Genomic DNA, 19359 nt, shown 5'->3' with positions numbered 1-19359 from the left:
TTCTGTGATGTAGGTATGATTTTTTTTTTGGGGGGGTGGTCTTGGGGTACAGGATGGGCAATTTCAAAAGTCTTTATAGGGGCTTGCACACCATTGTTCTCTCCTGCCTCCTTGCAAGGAGGGGAGGGAACTCTGTTGCCACAGAAAAATAAAGATCGGCCTTGCTTTCTATGGATCTTGCCTCCATCCATTCATCTCTGACCGATCATGGACTTAGGGGACTCAGAGTCCCTTGGGGAATTGGGCAGCAAAAGCCAAACCCACTATTTTTTTCTATTTACAGGTAGGTAGCCGTGTAAGGGACGCGGGTGGCGCTGTGGGTTAAACCACAGAGCCTAGGGCTTGCCAATCAGAAGGTTGGCGGTTTGAATCCCTGCAAGGGTGAGCTCCTGTTCTTCGGTCCTTGCTCCTGCCAACCTAGCAGTTCGAAAGCATGCCAGTGCAAGTAGATAAATAAGTACCGCTCTGGCAGGAAGGTAAACGGCGTTTCCGTGCGCTGCTCTGGTTCGCCAGAAGCGGCTTAGTCCTGCTGGCCACATGACCCAGAAACTGTACGCCGGCTCCCTCGGCCAATAAAGCGAGATGAGCGCCGCAACCCCAGAGTTGGCCACGACTGGACCTAATGGTCAGGGGTCCCTTTACCTTTACCTAGCCGTGTTGGTCTGCCGCAGTCGAAACAAACAAACAAACAAAATTCCTTCCAGTAGCACCTTACTGACCAACTACCAGTAACAAACTCAGTTGGTCTTTAAGGTGCTACTGGAAGGAATTTTTTATTCAGAGTTGTTCTGCCTGGCCTTTGGCTTGGAGCCAATTTAAATTCCCTCCCCCTCTTTCTTTTTCCTTCTCCTCCTGGGATTTTAACATTTTAATGTTTCAATATCTTAATGTGGTATTTTAATCTTGTTTTTAAGTTCTATTCGTTCAATTTGTTTTTATTATTGCTTGATAGCCGCCCTGAGCCCGGCCTTGGCTGGGGAGGGCGGAGTATAAATAAAAATTATTATTATTATTATTATTATTATTATTATTATTATTATTATTATTATTTTCTATAACACTCCTAACCTGAGTCACGATTCGAACCTGGGTCTCCCTGAGCCCAAGTGCAGCCCCTTAACCACACTGGAACCCAATTGCCCCTTTCCAGCCACCGTCCCCTATTTCCCCCCCCTGCCCCCTACCAGCCCCCACCCCTGCCCCATTTCCACGTTGCGTCCGTCTCTCCCCCCCCCCCAATTCCTCCACAATACCCACCTTTCCCAGCTCCCAACTTGGCACCTGTTCCCCCCCTACAACTCCAAACGCTCTTGGTCCTTTCCCAGACTCCGCCCACCCCTCAACGTTTCCCCGGGCAACGGATCAACGGGAAAAGCTTAGGGGAGGAGCGCGAGCTCCGCGAGGCTACCAATGGGGCGGCGAGGGAGGGGCGCGCGGCCTAAAAGGCTGCCTCAAGTAACCGTTGCGAGGGCGAGGAGGCGCGCGCTCGCCTCGTAATTTATAACCGGAGGGGAGGCGGGACTTGCTCAGCGGGGAGGGGCTGTGAGAGCAGTGAGTGACATGAGGAGGAGGAGCGAAAGACAGCGTTCCTGCCTTGCGCGTGTCAGCTGGGAATGAGGGGAGGAGCCGGAGGGGCGGGGCGGTGGATTGGCGATGTCAATCACTACACCGGCTCGAGGACACAAAAAGTGAGCGTTGTGGAGGGAAAAAGCTTGTCAATCACGTTCAGAGCGTCACCTAATTGGATAAAGTTTGAGCCCGGGGCGGGGGCAATGTGATAAGGCCCCCTTTTTAAAAAAAGCGTTGGACGATGTGAGAGACGTTTGTCCCTCATACGTCGAGATAGCAGCCCACTCAGAATATGTCTGAGGGAACTAATTCTTCCCTCATCGTTTATTTATCCCATGTTGGGTGGGTGGCGGGAAAGGAAAGGCTTCCACAGTGTCTTACAAGTGTCTGTGACAAAATAAAATTGCCAACTGTCAGAGTTGTTGTTGTTGAGTCGTTTAGTCGTGTCCGACTCTTCGTGGCCCCCTGGAGCAGAGCAGGCCAGGCCCTCCTGTCTTCCACCGCCTCCCGCAGTTGGGTCAGACTCATGTTCGTAGCCTCGAGAACACTGTCCCACCATCTCGTCCTCCGCCGTCCCCTTCTCCTTGCGCCCTCCATCTTTCCCAACATCAGGGTCTTTTCCAGGGAGTCTTCTCTTCTCATGAGGTGGCCAAAGTCTTGGAGCCTCAGCTTCAGGATCTGTCCTTCCAGTGAGCACTCAGGGCTGATTTCCTTCAGAATGGAGAGGTTTGATCTTCTTGCAGTCCATGGGACTCCCAAGAGTCTCCTCCAGCACCAGAATTCAAAAGCATCCATTCTTCGGCGATCAGCCTTCTTTATGGTCCAGCTCTCACTTGCATACATCACTACTGGGAAAACCATGGCTTTTACTATACGGACTTTTGTCGGCAAGGTGATGTCTCTGCTTTTTAAGATGCTGTCTAGGTTTGTCATCGCTTTTCTCCCAAGAAGCAGGCGTCTTTTAATTTCGTGACTGCTGTCACCATCTGCAGCGATCATGGAGCCCAAGGAAGTAAAATCTCTCACTGCCTCCATTTCTTCCCCTTCTATTTGCCAGGAGGTGATGGGACCAGTGGCCATGATCTTCGTTTTTTTGATGTTGAGTAATAACAAATAAATAAATAAATAAATAATCCAGTAGCTGCTGTCCTGCCTTAGCCACACTCCCAGCATGCATTGCGTTGGATCCTCCATAGTGTTGCTCTGCTAAGGCGTATCTGCTATTGCCAGAGCTGGAAGGCGACATGTCAGCCCTGACAACCAGTATGCGCCACCTGAGGAAAAAAGTGATTTTTGCATCATGTGTAGCGAGAAGAAAGCTGTCCTCAAATGAATATGCAGTGCTCTGGCCGCCCACAGTCCTTAATAGGCCCTTTCCATACCATTGGGCAAAGTGAGGGGTAAGGACTCAGTTCAAAGGCAGCAGCACATTGTTGGTTAGCTAACTCGTATTTTGACCACTGCAAATGCCATTCGGATCACCTGAATGAGACGCCAGGAAGTTTGGCAGCAGCTCAATTAAGTGCAACCCCTGCTGCGGTTTTTTGGCTTCTGATCAACATGCTCAAAATCTGAACGCTCAGGCACAGATTACCAAATGCAAAAATACAAAGATAAGGAGGCCTGTTTTCAACCAGGAGACAATGCCCTAGGGATCAAGATGCCAGCCATTGTAACGTCAAAATGGATTCAACATGAAAATGAACAAGATGGGTGTGTGTGGAGGTGACTCACATTGAGTCAATGAACCACTAAGCAAAGGTACAGCAGGATATATATTTCATGTCCACAGATTTCTAATTGAAGAATCAATAATCACAATATTGCAGGATCACAATGCATGAGCAATAATATTCCCCCTCCCTCCACATTAATAATAATAATAATAATAATAATAATAATAATAATAATTTTTTATTTATACCCCGCCCTCCCCAGCCAAAGCCGGGCTCAGAGCGGCTTACAAGCAATAATAGAAACAAGATGAGTGATTACAACTTAAAAACAAAAATAAAATACAACATTAAAATAATGGAACATTAAAATATTAAAATGAAGCCTCATTGCAGGAGAAGGAAAAGAAAAAAGAAAAAGGGGGCGGAGGGAATCAAATTGGCTCCAATCCAAAGGCCAGGCGGAACAACTCTGTCTTACAGGCCCTGCGGAAAGAAATCAGATCCTGCAGGGCCCTGGTCTCATGAGACAGAGCGTTCCACCAAGTTGGGGCCAGTGCTGAAAAGGCCCTGGCTCTGGTTGAAGCCAATCTAACTTCCTTAGGGCCTGGGACCACTAGGGTGTTGTTATTTATGGACCTTGAGGCTCTCCGTGGGGCATACCAGGCGAGGCGGTCCCGTAGGTACGAGGGTCCTAGGCCGTGAAGGGCTTTAAAGGTCAAAAGCAGCACCTTAAATCTGACCCTGTACTCCACCGGGAGCCAGTGCAGCTTGAAAAGCACTGGATGAATATGCTCCCATGGCAGAGACCCCGTGAGGAGCCTCGCTGCAGCATTCTGCACCCGCTGGAGTTTTTGGGACAGCTTCCAGGGCAGCCCCGCGTAGAGCGAATTACAGTAGTCAAGCCTGGAGGTGACGGTCGCATGGATCACTGTGGCCAGGTCGGGGTGGGAAAGGGAAGGGACCAACTGCTTGATGCGGCGAAGGTGGAAAAATGTCGCCTTGGCTGTTGCTGTGACTTGCGCCTCCATGGAAAGGGAGGCGTCAAGGATTACACCTAAACTCTTAACGGAAGGCAATGGCACTAATTGGGCCCCCGCAAGAGAAGGGAGTTGGTCCCTCATCCCCATGCTATCCCGACCTAGCCATAGGACCTCTGTCTTCGAAGGATTTAGTTTCAATCGGCTCCCACGAAACCATCCAGCCACAGCTTCCAAGCATCTGGTCAGTGTGTAAGGGGCCGAGTTGGTGTGGCCAACCATGGACGTACCTTTGCTTAGTGAAGGAATCCTCAACATAGTCCCCGCCAGATATCGCTGGAGTCAAGCCTCCATTGTCCCTGACCATTGGCCATGATGGCTGCCGAGGATGATGGGAGTTGGAGTCCAACAATATTTGAAGGGCGCTACATCAAACATGAAACTCACACACACGAGCAAAGGATCATCTTTGAGGAATGCTGCCAGTTGTGGAAGCTGGACTCTTGGCTAGCACCATTACCGTCAAGATTGCTAACACTGTTAGCCGATATTCTACTTAAAAGTTCTCAGGGTAGTGCACAAAGCCAAACACAAATAGCAATCTGACATTTTAACAAGACCACAATACAATAAAAGACGTAAAGTCGATAAAAATGCTATAAAACAGCTGGGCAAGATTGCAGCAGGACTGAAAGCAGCAATTCTTCCAAGCTACAAACTCGCAGCCACTTACACTCCTCTAGAGTGGCCACTTATGCACGGCCCCAAAGAGGAAATGCATCACTGAAAAAAGAAGGCAGAAGAGGATACAGATTTGCAGATATGCTAATTGCTGTTTCTAGAATATGCAAATTTAGAAATAATCACTATAATTTAAATACAGATGCATCTCGCCGTAATAGGGAAGACGGTGACCAGGTGAGCTGTGCGCTTGCTGAGGCTGTCGTGAGCCGTGTTATGCAAAGTGGCATCACATAGCCTGGTCATGGATGGGAGGCAATCAACACTAATGAGCAATTAAGTTTGCACTTTGTCTAAACTCTGAAGCCACGCAAGGGATCCACCTTGAGGAATGGTAGCTAGAGGCGGAAGCCATGTGAATCAGAGGCCTCGTTCACACTTCCTTTTGCGCTGCGCTTTGCAGACATGGGTCTGCACTACTTTAAAGCTCCATGTCTTGAGCAGTTTCTTCGCCCCAGCGTTTTCCCTGGGAAAACGTATGTTTTCCTGCGGAATTAGACAAACGGTAATCTGGTATTCCACAACGACGTGGGTTTTCCCAAGGAAAGCGCTGGGACGAAAAAGAAACTGCTCAGACACAGAGGTTTAAAGCGCAAGCCAGTGCCTGCAAGAGCAGCGCAAAAGGGAGTCCGATGTGCCTGAGAGATAAGGAGACTGAGAGGAGGCAGAACAGTTTGGGCTTTGGACTACAGTGGAGTTGCAGGGTTCATCTGGACTTAAACCTACTCTTTAACACTGAAAGAGAGCATGTCTGCACTTTGTCTTGCCTCACTGTTCTTTAGCATTTGCCCCAATTTAGAGCTGAAGAGCGTGTTTTCCCTGGAAAAGGAGTTGAGCAAGGGGGAAACTGCTCGTCATCATGGTTTCTAGGCACAAGACAGGCGTACGTGTGGATGAGCCCAGAGCAAATGTCAGTCGGGTTTCCTGCCAATTGGCATTTGATCCGTATTCAGCGCAAAACAGCAGGTTTATCAGGGGTAATTTGGTGGGGGGAAATAGAAAACTGCTCAGATCCTTGCCTAGAAAACGTGGGACAAGCAATAAACTGCTCAGACCCGTGTTTTCTAGGCACGGGACGAGCAGAGGTGTGTTTAGAGAAAAGGTAAAAGTGTGTACCTGAAGAAGTGTGCATGCACACAAAAGCTTATACCAAGAACAAACTTAGTTGGTCTCTAAGGTGCTACTGGGATGCGGGTGGCGCTGTGGGTTAAACCACAGAGCCTAGGACTTGCCGATCAGAAGGTTGGTGGTTCAAATCCCCGTGATGGGGTGAGCTCCCGTTGCTCGGTCCCTGCTCCTGCCAACCTAGCAGTTCGAAAGCACGTCAAAGTGCAAGTAGATAAATAGGTACCGCTCCAGCAGGAAAGTAAACAGTGTTTCCGTGCGCTGCTCTGGTTCGCCAGAAGTGGCTTAGTCCTGCTGGCCACGTGACCCGGAAGCTGTACTCCGGCTCCCTCGGCCAATAAAGCGAGATGAGCGCCACAACCCCAGAGTCGGTAACGACTGGACCTAATGGTCAGGGGTCCCTTTACTTTTACCTTAAGGTGCTACTGAATAATTTTTTTTTGTTTTCTTATATATTTTGACTGTATCAGGCCAACACGGCTACCTACCTGATGATAGAATGGTGACTGGCATGGAGAAAGTGGATAGAGAGAAGTTTTCCTCCCTCTCTTGTAACACTAGAACTCATCGTCATGGGATGAAGCTGAATGTTGGAAGATTCAGGACAGAAGAAAGAAAGTCCTTCACACAGCACATAGTCAAAATATGGAACTTGCTCCTGCAGGAGGCAGCGATGGCCACACAATTTAATGATGCCCTAAACACCTCACTGTTTAGAGGAAACCCCAAAACACAGGAATTAAACCTATGCATGCCACAACCTATACGGCCCTTTGTTGGCAAGGTGATGTCTCTGCTTTTTAAGATGCTGTCTAGGTTTGTCATTGCTTTTCTCCCAAGAAGCAGGCGTCTTTTAATTTCATGGCTGCTGTCACCATCTGCAGTGATCACGGAGCCCAAGAAAGTAAAATCTCTCACTGCCTCCATTTCTTCCCCTATGGTTTTCCCAGTAGTGATGTATGGAGGTGAGACCTGGACCATAAAGAAGGCTGATCGCCGAAGAATGGATGCTTTTGAATTCTGGTGCTGGAGGAGACTCTTGAGAGTCCCATGGACTGTAAGAAGATCAAACCTCTCCATTCTGAAGGAAATCAGCCCTGAGTGCTCACTGGAAGGACAGATCCTGAAGCTGAGGCTCCAAGACTTTGGCCACCTCATGAGAAGAGAAGACTCCCTGGAAAAGACCCTGATGCTGGGAAAGATGGAGGGCACAAGGAGAAGGTGACGACGGAGGACGAGATGGTTGGACAGCGTTCTCAAAGTGACCAGCATGAGTTTGACCAAACTGCGGGAGGCAGTGGAAGACAGGAGTGCCTGGCGTGCTCTGGTCCAGGGGGTCACGAAGAGGCGGACACGACTAAACGACTAAACAACAACAGCAACATACCACAACCTTCCCGACCTGTAAAGCAGACTCATTTTCTCCACCTAGTTTTGTATTATGGCTGGTTACCTGTGAGAAAATGCTCCATATAGTCCATCCCCTGAGGCAACGTGCCCTTCCTGTCCCGTTCCTCCCCGCCGGCGCCCCCCACCTCCAGTTTTCTTGAAATTGACACTTCTGCTCACTGATGAGACTGCATTTCCCTTCCTTTCCCCATGGTACCCTTTGTTGCCAACTCACGTCCATCAAAGGCACACCACCGCCTGAGCAGCTTGTGGTGGCAACCGGAAGATAGGGACTTAATAACAGGGCTCGCTGGGAGCCTGCTGATAATCCAAGACCAGTGGCAGCTCCCGGGCCGATAAGACCTTGCAAAACATCCAGCTAATCTACCTTCCTGGCAGCGGACTGAGGATGCTATGCTACCTGGGAGTCACGGGTGATGCTAATAATGAGACTCCAAATGGATTCTCCTTCTTCCAGGCAGAGGTGGGGGGGGGGAGTTGGAGAGCAACAGAAGAGGCCTCACAAACACAGGCAAGGCTGAGCCCCTTCACCCCAAAACAGCTGAAGGCAGTCAGCGTCCCCAAGGCGTCCGTTTCTGTCTTTCAAAGCTCCTGGGGGGGTAAAAATCAAAACATTTATAGGATGCATAGCAGGTTTATTGCCTCCAACTTGTGCTTTTGCTAGGGCCGGGGGAGGTCTCTGGCTCTGTGCGAAGGCCTGCATAGCTTACGGCAGGCAGGTTTTCCTTACTTCACTCCATTTTGCTTTGTTTTGTTTTGCTTGCCTTGTTTATTACTCACGCTTTACCTCAAGGTCCCAGGGTGGGTTACAGCATCAAAGGTAGGGATAAAGGGACCCCTGACCATTAGGTCCAGTCGTGGCCGACTCTGGGGTTGTGGCGCTCATCTCGCTTTACTGGCCGAGGGAGCCGGTGTACAGCTTCCGGGTCATGTGGCCAGCAGGACTAAGCCGCTTCTGGTGAACCAGAGCAGCGCACGGAAGCGCCGTTTACCTTCCCGTCGGAGTGGTACCTATTTATCTACTTGCACTTTGACGTGCTTTCGAACTGCTAGGTTGGCAGGAGCAGGGACCGAGCAACGGGAGCTCACCCCGTCGTGGGGATTCGAACCGCCGACCTTCTGATCGGCAAGTCCTAGGCTTTGTGGTTTAACCCACAGTGCCACCTGTGTCAAAACGCAGCATCAAAAGCCATTTAAAACAACTTACAACCATAAAAATAAGGAGGTTCCTACAAACATACCCCTCGAATAACAAAAGCAAAGGTGAAGAGGGGCACCTCAAGCATTCTCCTAAAGCTGTGTAATGAAGGTGCCAAGCGCACCTCTGTGGGGAGGGAGTTCAACAGCTTAGAGGCCACCACAGATAAGGCCCTTTCCCAGGTCAGCACCCACCTCTCTGAGCCTCTAAGGGCAGAGCTACTACCAAAAGGACCCCCTATGTCAATCTCAGCACCAGAGAGGGTCTGTAGGGCTGGAGGTGTCTTTTAAGCTGTTGGGGGCCTAGGTCACCTGTTCTCATTTTTCTCATGGGGTATGTCACCTACTCTCACAGTAATGAACATGGCCCTCCATCCAACTTCTACACAACTTGCATTTCTGAATTCTGAGATGGGTGGAAAGAGCCATTGATTCCTGGAGAGCCACCACTGCCAGTCAGTGTAGGCAGCTAATGGATCCCAATGGCCTAAGATGGTATAAGGCAGTTTCTTGTAACAAATAGAGAACTAGCTATCCATTCCTTGCATGTTGCTCTCCTGTCCACCCACCTTGCAATTTCTCTTATAAAAACTCTTTGCCCCCCTCCTGCCTCCCAGCTGTTAGGAGCTGGCAACGCAACTGTGTGATACATTTAAAGCAGCGTCACAGCACTTTCAATAGTCCTGGCTCCCCCAAAATAATCCTGGGAGCTGCCGTTTTTTAAGGCGCTGCTCAGAGAACCCTCCCAGGGCTACAATGCCAGAGTCCCTTGGCAAGAGAAATTGACCGTTAAACCACTCCAGGAATTGCGGTTCTCTGATGGGAGTGGGGACCCCATAATAACTCTCAGCACTCTTAACAAACCGTCATTCCCAGGATTATTTGGAGGAAGTCATGACTGTTGTAGTAGTACAGTAGTACTTTAAATGTACAGTGCAAGAGGAGCCTAGGTCTCTAGACTGGAAGCTGGAAACATGGGGTGCCCCATTCAGCTCTTTCTTAGCAGCCTGACTAGAGGGGGTTGCTTTGCCCCTGGCTGCAAGATCGGGCTAGCGGTTGCCCATTCTAGTCGCCAGATGTTATGTACTGAAGTTCTCACCCTGGGCCAGCAGGGGGATACTGTAGATAGTTTTCACTCTGGTCCACATATGCAAATAAGGGATTGAAAGTGACGTTCAGTGATTGGATACTGTGTCGTCTGGTTACTGTTGCGTTCTAGTGGAGCTCTATATAAGCAGGCTGGCTGAACCCTTCAGTTCAGTTCTGGCCTGTGAATAAACAAGAGCTGTTTGAAGAATCGCTGTGTCGTCTGATATGTTCACCCACAACTTAACACCAGAGGCTAAGATAGGTTGGAGAAAGACATACCCCTGGATACAATCCTTCCTTCACCACCCCTTCAACATTTGGGGGACTCCGAAGCAAGGCTCACTCAAAACAAGCCTACTGTGAATGCTGCAAAAATCTAATTTTTATTTTTATTTTATTTTTAGGTAAGCCCAAAAAGCCACATCACCATTCATTTAGCATCATTTATCCTGCGCCCAGCCCTGGGAGAGAACACCTCTTTGCAGGCCCAAATCAGTCTTCTATTTTGAAATTCACTGCCCAAATATTTCTGGCAAAGGCATTATGTGAAAGAGAGAGAGCTACAGGAGGGCTGAGGGAGCGGGGGGGGGGGAACGACCGACTGGGACGGAGGAAACCAGAGCGATTAGGAATGCACCAGGGCAACATCTGGAAAGGAAGCAAGGGCATAAAAGAGAAGGCAAAGGTGGCATGGCCCTGGTGGCGCCTTCTAGGAGAGAGGGCCCAGGGTCAGGGGGTCAGATTTCGGGGGCCAGAGCTGTGGCAAGAATTTAAAAAAGGCAGGCCCATGGAGCAGGGGGAAAAACCCTCAGCTGGCAGGGGGGGCAGTTGGGATTCCTGTGCCAAAGCTAAATCTGAGGCCACGGTTTCTGTCTAAGCAGGAAGTCTGAAGCTGTGGCTTTTAAGATGCACAGCCCAAGCTTAACCCCAGAAGAATCATAGAATCATAGAGTTGGAAGGGACCATGAAGATTCAATGCGCATGTAACACCCCCCCCAAAAAAAAGGAATCATGGGTGTTAAGTTGTGGGTGAACATATCAGACGACACAGCGATTCTCCAAACAGCTCTTGTTTATTCACAGGCCAGAACAGAACTGAACTGAAGGGTTCAGCCAGCCTGCTTATATAGAGCTCCAGTACAACGCAGCAGTAACCATTTTCTGTAACGATCCAATCACTGAACGTCACTTTCGATCCCTTATTTGCATATGTGGACCTGAACTATCTACAGTATCCCCCTGCTGGCCCAGGGTGAGATCTTCAGTACATCACAATGGGAACTGTAGTTCCCCCCTTGCAGAGCAAACTGCAGCTCCTGGGATTCTTTTGGGGGAAGCTGTGTGCTTTAAATGTGCATTGGGTGTGCCCTGAAGGCGTTCAGCCCTCCCCTAAACGCCACCGCAGAATGAAAACAATGGTGCTAAGTTTTCCCAGAGACTTCGGATTCCTTGCCGTCCAAAACCCCCTGCGTTACCAGACGCCGACTCGCTCTTCCAGCGCAGGGAACACAGGCTGTTAGTTTAGGCGTGCCCAGAAATTTCTCCTTGGACGCTAAAGTCGGTCCGGCTGTCTTGTTGCTACCCAAACAGTCCAGCTGCCGGCTGAGAAATTCACGTGGCCTAGATAAATTAAGGGATTTTTTTTTTAAAAAAAACAACCCAAAGTCATTAAAGTCTTCACACGAGGGGCATCATTAGATAAATTGCCCAGTGATGACTTTCTAAGTACCCCATTACAAGCGGGTGGGAGAATGCCACCCTCTGACAAAATGCCAGGGCACAGCATGCTCTGAGGCCTGTTTGGCACACCCATCTGGCTCACCTCAGAGCGGTGGGAATGTTCAGAGCATCCAGTGCCACCCAGTTACCCTTGCAGGGTAACATCAGGACCCCAGCGGTGTCTTTGTTCAAATCCGTTTTGCTGGATTTTGGACAGATGGCTTGAAAAACAGTTATGAGAAGGAGGCTGAAATATACTCAGAGTCAAGAGTGGATTTCATGCTCTTTATTCAGTTCATAGTGGTGAGGAGGAATGAAAGTTTCCCGAAAGTATCTGCTTTATATACATTATTTACACAATGGGCTGCACGTGATTGGCTAATTCCGGAATTCTCCTGTAGGCCAATCAGGTTGTGGATTCACTTCTATCTGGAGCAGGATTGAGTGGCTCCTGACGACCAATCATACTGCTGCATTGTTCTAGGACCAATCAGACTGCTGCATTCTGAATCCTATTGTTCTAGGACCAGTCAGACTGCTGCAGTTTGGATCCTATTCAACTCAGTACATAACAGAGGCCATCCCAAACTACGCCTGCCCCACGGCGGAATCAGCACAGTCCCAGAGTTTCGCCATCACACAAGCAGAGCATGTAATCCAGCCCATTCCAAAATGGCACCAATTCCTGGGGTGGCTCCATTATTTTCCTTATGGCTCCCACCAAAAGAGAATACAGTAGTAACTCTCTCCTCAAACCCTGCCCTAAACCCTCAAAACAGCACCTTCCCCACATTCTATTAAAGACCAGGGACGTGAGAGATTAGCCAGTCCCAACTAGCTAATTCTTCCAGCTGCAAATCCATTTAGACAAATTCACGGAGGAGAGGGCTGTCAATTCTGGGCCGCATCAATAGGAGTATAGCATCTAGATCAAGGGAAGTAATAGTGCCACTGTATTCTCCTCTGGTCAGACCTCACCTGGAGTCCTGTGTCCAGTTCTGGGCACCACAATTCAAGAAGGACACTGACAAACTGGAACGTGTCCAGAGGAGGGCAACCAAAATGGTCAAAGGCCTGGAAACGATGCCTTATGAGGAACGGCTAAGGGAGCTGGGCATGTTTAGCCTGGAGAAGAGGAGGTGAAGGGATGATATGATAGCCATGTTCAAATATATAAAAGGATGTCACATAGAGGAGGGAGAAAGGTTGTTTTCTGCTGCTCCAGAGAAGCGGACACGGAGCAATGGATCCAAACTACAAGAAAGAAGATTCCACCTAAACATGAGGAAGAACTTCCTGACAGTAAGAGCTGTTTGACAGTGGAATTTGCTGCCAAGGAGTGTGGTGGAGTCTCCTCCTTTGGAGGTCTTTAAGCAGAGGCTTGACAACCATATGTCAGGAGTGCTCTGATGGTGTTTCCTGCTTGGCAGGGGGTTGGACTCGATGGCCCTTGTGGTCTCTTCCAACTCTATGATTCTATGATTCTATGATGGCTGCTAGCCACAATGGCTCCGCTCTGCCTCTGTGGCTGGAAGCCGCGATGTTTCTGGGTACCAGCTGCATACCCTCCAACATTTCTCTGATGAAAATAGGAACATCAGAAGGAAAAGCGGGATATTCCGGGATCAAATCAGAAACCATAGGGACACATGGATGGTCAGCAGTTGCTGGAGGGAGAGAGAGCTGTTGAGCTCAGATTCTGCTTGCGGGTTTCCCGAAAGAGGCATCTAGCTGGCCACTGTGAGACCCCCTATGGCCACAGTCCATTCAACAGGTTTTCCATAGGAGTGTGTCGTAATGGATTGCACCCCACGTCATTAGTGAAAGGTTTTCTTTTTTCCCCTTTTATGAAATACATCTTTGATTTTCAAAAAATATAAACATACAACAAAGCCAATTTCCAAATCCAAATATCAAGATTACGGTACTCTGAATTTCCTGAACCCCCCCCCCCCTTCCATGGGTCCTATTGAGCTTATTTTCAATTGCATATCAATACTTCTCCATTTTTTAAAATCTTTCCAAATTATCCCTCGATTCTGTTAAATTACAAGTGTGTTTAAAACCCTGCCAATGGTTTTAACCTGCTTACAATGATTTTGTATATAAATTATGAACTTTTCCCATTCTTTTTTGAAGTTCTTGTCTTCTTGGTTCCTAAGCTCCCCAGTTAATTTTGCCATTTCGGCATAATCCGTCAACTTGGTTTGCCATTCTTCTCTGGTCAGGGCTGTCTCTTCCTTCCATCTCTGAGCTAGTAGGATCCATGCGGATCTTGTTGCATACATGAACAGTCTTTTCTGGTCCTTTGGGATCTCGGTACCTATAATTCCTAATAGAAAAAGCTTTTGGGGCTTTTTTTAAACAACGGTTATTTTAAACATTTTTTTCATTTCGTTACATATCATTTCCCAGAATTTTTTTATTACTTTACAGGTCCACCACATATGATAAAAGGGTTTTTTTCCCTTTTTTTCTGGCTCAGGTGCAAAAATGTATTGGGACAACTCTGAAGCCTGTGACATCCATACAGTGGTACCTCGGGTTACAGACACTTCAGGTTACAGACTCCGCTAACCCAGAAATAGTACTTCGGGTTAAAAACTTTGCTTCAGGATGAGAACAGAAATTGTGCTCCAGCGGCGCGGCGGCAGTGGTAGGCCCCATTAGCTAAAGTGGTGCTTCAGGTTAAGAACAATTTCAGGTTAAGAATGGACCTTCAGAACGAATTAAGTTCTTAACCCGAGGTACCACTATAGATACGAGTGCCTTTGCACCTTTACGTCTCATCCAGTGGCAGTCTACCCCAGCAAAGGAGTGCTTTGTGCATCAGAAGCTAGGCTGGCAGTCGGCAGGAACAGTGCACAAGGAAGGTTACTTTGTGCCTGGGTCGCCACATGGCCTCACAGGAAGGTGCTCTGTGCCCGCTGGAATGTGCCACTGTGACATCACCCCCCTTGACCTCCCACCCCAGAAGCAGCTGTTAAACGGCTGATTCTGCCAGCCGAGTCCTGGCACCTCGGAGCTCCCTGGCAATCTGCAGACGTCTCTTCTCGTCTTCCTCCAGTAGGTTGCCACTTGATGCATGGGCAGAAGGTTGTAGGGGCAAGTGAAGGGGTGTCCAAAGCCCCAAGTCTTTAGAGAGAAGGGGGGAGGAATTAACCACCGGCAATCTATTTTCCTTTAAGGGAAAGCAGCCCACAGGGTTAAACTTGAGGCTTGACACAGCCATATTCTTAGCAATTTTGGACGGCTGGTATAAGACCCACACATCTTAATCTGTATCGTGGCACTTGTGGAAAGTGTGCTGTTGCCAAAAATTAAGCAGTCAGGTCCCTGCCCGCAAGGGACCTACAATACAACAAATAACCCAAAGGAACAGAGGAAGGGGAAGAGAATGCAGGCAGCCATAAACAAGGACAAATCTGCAAGTATTACATTGAAACTGGCACCAGATTTAGGATGGTTCCCCCACGCGGGGCGCCGAGCCGATGGGGTGCAAAATTGAGAAGATCCATAACTGAGGAGATCTATTTGGGGGCACCCAATTTTGGCCTCGCACAGGGTGCCACAGAACCAAAGTCCACCCCTGGCAACACAGATGCGTTTTATTAAAACCTTCCATCGGGTTAGATTTCAAGGCAGTCTGTATAAACAGTCACAAAAAGAAAGCAGCAGGTAAAGGCTTAGAGCTAAGTGATAATATACGTTCTTAGGCTCCGTGGAAAAGGTGGGTTTTGAGGCAGGGTGTGAAGGGGAAAAGAGGGGACATTGCACAGGGTTCCTGGGAGCCATAACAGGGGCAAGGGGCAGAAATTCGATCCGCTTCGCATTAAAAAGGCAAATTCACTTTGTTCGCATTTCCCAAAATGACACACGAACCAAGACACAAGCCGTCCTTCGCAACGTGCCCTTCTTGGATTTTACCGTGCCTTTTTCCAGCCACATAATGCATTCAAAAATTCATACGCTAGGGCAAAGTATCCCTATACAGCGGGACCTTGCTTCTCAGACTTAATCCATTCTGGAAGTCCATTCTAAAAGCAAAGCGTTCCAAAACCAAGGGGCTGGGGAGGGTGCTTTCCCGTTGCCAGGTGGACTTTCCAAACACTGAAGCCCACCCTGTGCCTCTCCCTCCACAGGTGATGGCTGCCCACGTACCCCAAGCCCCCGGGCTGCCCCAGATGCTCAAGGCAGGCATGAAGTACTTCAGCGGCCTGCAGGAAACCCTCTTCAGCAACCTCACAGCCTGCAAGGCCTTGGTGCGCTCTTTGCGCACCTGCTACGGCCCCCTGGGCCGCAACAAGCTGGTGGTCAACCACCTCGGCAAGAACTTCCACACCTCCCATGCCGCCACCATCCTCCGGGAGCTGGAGCTGGAGAACCCGGTGGCCTGCCTTCTTCGCACTGCGGCCGAGACGCAGGACGTGGAGACGGGGGACGGGACCAATTTCGTCATCCTCCTGGCCGGGGCGCTCTTGGAGAACGCCGAAAAGCTCCTGCACTCAGGGCTGCCGGTGGTCCACATCCGGGCCGGCTATGAGATGGCCTGCAAGGAGGTCCTGCGCTTGCTCCCCGGCCTGTCCTGCTACGTCCTGAAGAACCCGCGCGACGCCGAAGAGGTAATGTGGGTCCTGCAGGCCGCCGTGGGCAGCAAGGTCTTCGGCCACCAGAAAGCCTTGGCCAGGCTAGTGGCCAAGGCCTGTATCCTGGTGCTGCCGCCGGACCGCGCGGCCTTCAACGCGGACCTCATCCGTGTCTGCAAGATCCTCGGCGGCGGGGTGGCCGACTCCAGCGTGGTGGAAGGGGTGGTCGTCTGCGCGGAGGCCGAAGGCATCGTCCGGCGTGTGGAGAGGGCCCGCATCGCGGCCTACTCCTGCTGCTTCGGCCCGTCCGGTTTCGAGGCAAAGAGCACCGTCGTCTTCAACAGCGCGACGGACATCAAGCTCTTCAGCAAAAGCGAAGAGAACATCATCGAGCAGCGGATTCTGGACCTGGCCAGAGCCGGCGTCACCGTGGTGGTGGTCGGGGGCAAGGTACATGACTTGGCACTCTTCTACGCCAACCGGTACCGGCTGATGGTCGTCCGGCTGCGCTCCCGGATGGAGCTACAGCACCTCTGCAAGGCGGTGGGGGCCACTCTGCTGCTGACCGTGACCCCGCCGGCGCCTGAGGAGCTGGGCCACTGCCGCCGCGTCTACATGAGCGAGATTGGCAGCACCAGCGTGGTCGTCTTCAGCCAAGACGGCATCGCTTGCCCTGTGGTCACCATCGTGCTCAGAGGGGCCACCACGGAGATGTTAGACTGTGTGGAGGAGGCCATCCATGATGGCATCAACGTCTACAAGGTCTTGGGCAGTGATGCCCGGCTGCTCCCTGGCGCCGGGGCCACCGAGATGGCGCTGTCGGTGCGGCTCAGTACCTTGGGTATGTACTTCCCTGGATCCGAGCAGTACGGCATCTTGGAGTTCTCCCAGGCCCTGAAGACCCTCCCGGCTACCCTGGCGGAAAACGCAGGCCTGCCGGTCAACGAGGTGATGGCCAAGATTGAGGTGCAGCACCAGCTGGGGACCCAGAACACGGGCCTCAGGCTGGCGAGCGAGGAGGCGGGCACCATTGATGCCGCCAAGGAAGGGCTGTTCGACCCGTTCTTGGTGAAGTACCGAGGCATCATGCTTGCGACCCAGACGGCCGTCACGCTGCTGGGGGTAAGCGAGGTCATGATGGCCAAGAAGAGTGGTGGGCCCAAGCCTAGAGGGGAGAACCCTAACTGGGACCAAGAACCAGACGCGTTGGATTGACGTCTTGGATACTAGCCAATGTCACCTTATCAATAAAGTACAATGGCCATGGTTAACTGGGTCTCTCTCTCTCTCTCTCTCTCTCTCTCTCTCTCTCTCACACACACACACACACACACACACACACCCTCTGGGGTTGCCTATCTGGTTAAGTGGGCAAAAGAAACATGACTGTCCTATTTGCCAAGAATATGCTTTTCACGGACTCATGAAACTGTTGCATCGGAAGAGACCTCATGGGTCATCTGGTCCAACCCCCTGCAACAGCAGGTCATCACAGCTGATTTTCTTTCCCGTTGAACAAAAATGATAAATATGGATGCTGGGCGAAGGGAGCCCAAAATCCGCTCCATATACAGTGGTACCTCTGGTTACGTACCTAATTCATTCCAGAGGTCCGTTCTGAACCTGAAAGTGTTCTTAACCTGAAGCACCACTTTAGCTAATGGGGCCTCCTGCTGCTTCTGCGCCACCACTGCACGATTTCTGTTCTCATCCTGAAGCAAAGTTCTTAACCCGAGGTACTATTTCTGGGTTAGCGGAGTCTGTAACCTGAAGCGTATGTAACCCAAGGTACCACTGTATTGTGCAAATTAGCTGAGATCAGCGTGCCGTTATGGGGAGGAGATAAGACTAAGCCAGAGCACTGACGTTCAGCCCATTAGTTGCACAATACCCTGGCTGCTACATGCCCTGGTTGGACAGAGAACTCAGGAGAAAAGTGAGACCAGAATGCTTGGTGCAGAGCTAGAGGTTATGGACTACAACTCCCATCAAGCCATGCTGCCTAAGGCTGATGGGAGTTGTAGGCCAGAACCTCTGCTTGGGCACCAGGTTCCAGCTGGGAGGATGGAGAGGAAGTTATTCCTGATTGGCTTTTGGCATTTGCACCTCCCACCTCACCCTCAAAACAAACCTGCAAGGGAAGAGGAAGTGGTTGAGCTTCACAAATGACCATGTCAGGATTTGAACTTGGCTCTCCCTGTCCAGTCCATGACAAAAGAAAAGAAAAACACAATTTATAAGTCGCTTGTAATCCGCAGGTTTCTAAGGAACTTGCATTAAAGAAAAATATAGGCCCACGCATAATAGCATAGCAGGAAAAGCAGGGATAATATAATACATTAACATTTCATACAGAATACAACTTACGGGAAAACAAAAGCAGCAAACCAGACCCATAAACAGTAGCAAACAACATTAGCAGTATTCAAACACCCAGTAATTAGCAGATAAACAAAACCTCACCCTTCCCTTCACATCGAACCAACAATCTGCCCCACTTAATCTCCCACCCCAGATTTAGGGCTGTGCGGGTGGTTTCCCTGCACAGGGCAACAAGAGTGGGTGGGGTATAGATAATCTATTATTATTATTATTATTATTATTATTATTATTATTATTGTTATGGTGAGGTGGCGTGAAATTATAATAATATAATAAAACCTATATTTATATGAGTAGCTACTGAGAAGATCCATTAGAAAGCAGCTGCACCAAAAAGAATTACAGTGGTACCTCGGGTTACATACGCTTCAGGTTACAGACTCCGCTAATCCATAGAATAGAATCATAGAATCATAGAATCCTAGAGTTGGAAGAGACCACAAGGGCCATCGAGTCCAACCCCCTGCCAAGCAGGAAACACCATCAGAGCACTCCTGACATATGGTTGTCAAAAATCCAAAAATAGAGCTTCAGGTTAAAAACTTTGCTTCAGGATGAGAACAGTTTCAGGTTAAGAACGGAACTCCGGAACGAATCAAGTACTTAACCTGAGGTACCACTGTATTGTAAAAATAAGAAATATTGGGGTGGGTTTCATCCTTGCTCAGGACGCCGTTATTACCTAAGTCCATCCCCGCACTCAGAAATCTGGTGTTAGGCCAGCTACTGCAAATCTGCCTTGGGCACGTCCAATGTCATCCACCAGAGATGGTCTGGCATTTCTCCTCCCATCTTCGGTGGGGAGCAGTAGCAAAGCAAAGCAGGGAGATGGCGGCAAAAGTTTCAGAGCATGGGGCAAATATCTCCTGTGTCCCAGGAGTGAAGGAA

General features: G+C 49.7%; 1 protein-coding gene, 1 long non-coding RNA gene and 1 pseudogene across 3 annotated transcripts in view; 2 read left to right on the top strand and 1 right to left on the bottom strand.

Annotated features, from left to right (window-relative positions):
• DNAH2 (dynein axonemal heavy chain 2) overlaps nucleotides 1-1440 on the bottom strand; it is a 146876-nt gene extending 145436 nt beyond the window's left edge. Inside the window, exon 1 of the mRNA XM_082197458.1 lies at nucleotides 1258-1440. The gene's annotated coding sequence lies outside the window, so the exon portion shown is untranslated. The remainder of the gene's footprint in view (nucleotides 1-1257) is intronic.
• The window catches only part of LOC309518156, a 350853-nt gene that overhangs the window by 130638 nt on the left and 200856 nt on the right, over nucleotides 1-19359 (top strand). The gene's annotated exons all lie outside the window — the stretch shown is intronic.
• LOC309516804 (T-complex protein 1 subunit theta pseudogene) lies at nucleotides 14373-17360 on the top strand (annotated as a pseudogene). The gene is made up of 2 exons (XR_014224592.1): nucleotides 14373-14569; nucleotides 15646-17360. The product of XR_014224592.1 is annotated as a T-complex protein 1 subunit theta pseudogene (transcript).

This window comes from Podarcis vaucheri (assembly GCF_965113315.1).
Source record: "Podarcis vaucheri genome assembly, chromosome: 13".
Lineage (NCBI taxonomy): Eukaryota > Metazoa > Chordata > Lepidosauria > Squamata > Lacertidae > Podarcis > Podarcis vaucheri.
This window is presented reverse-complemented; position numbering and strand designations above follow the sequence as displayed.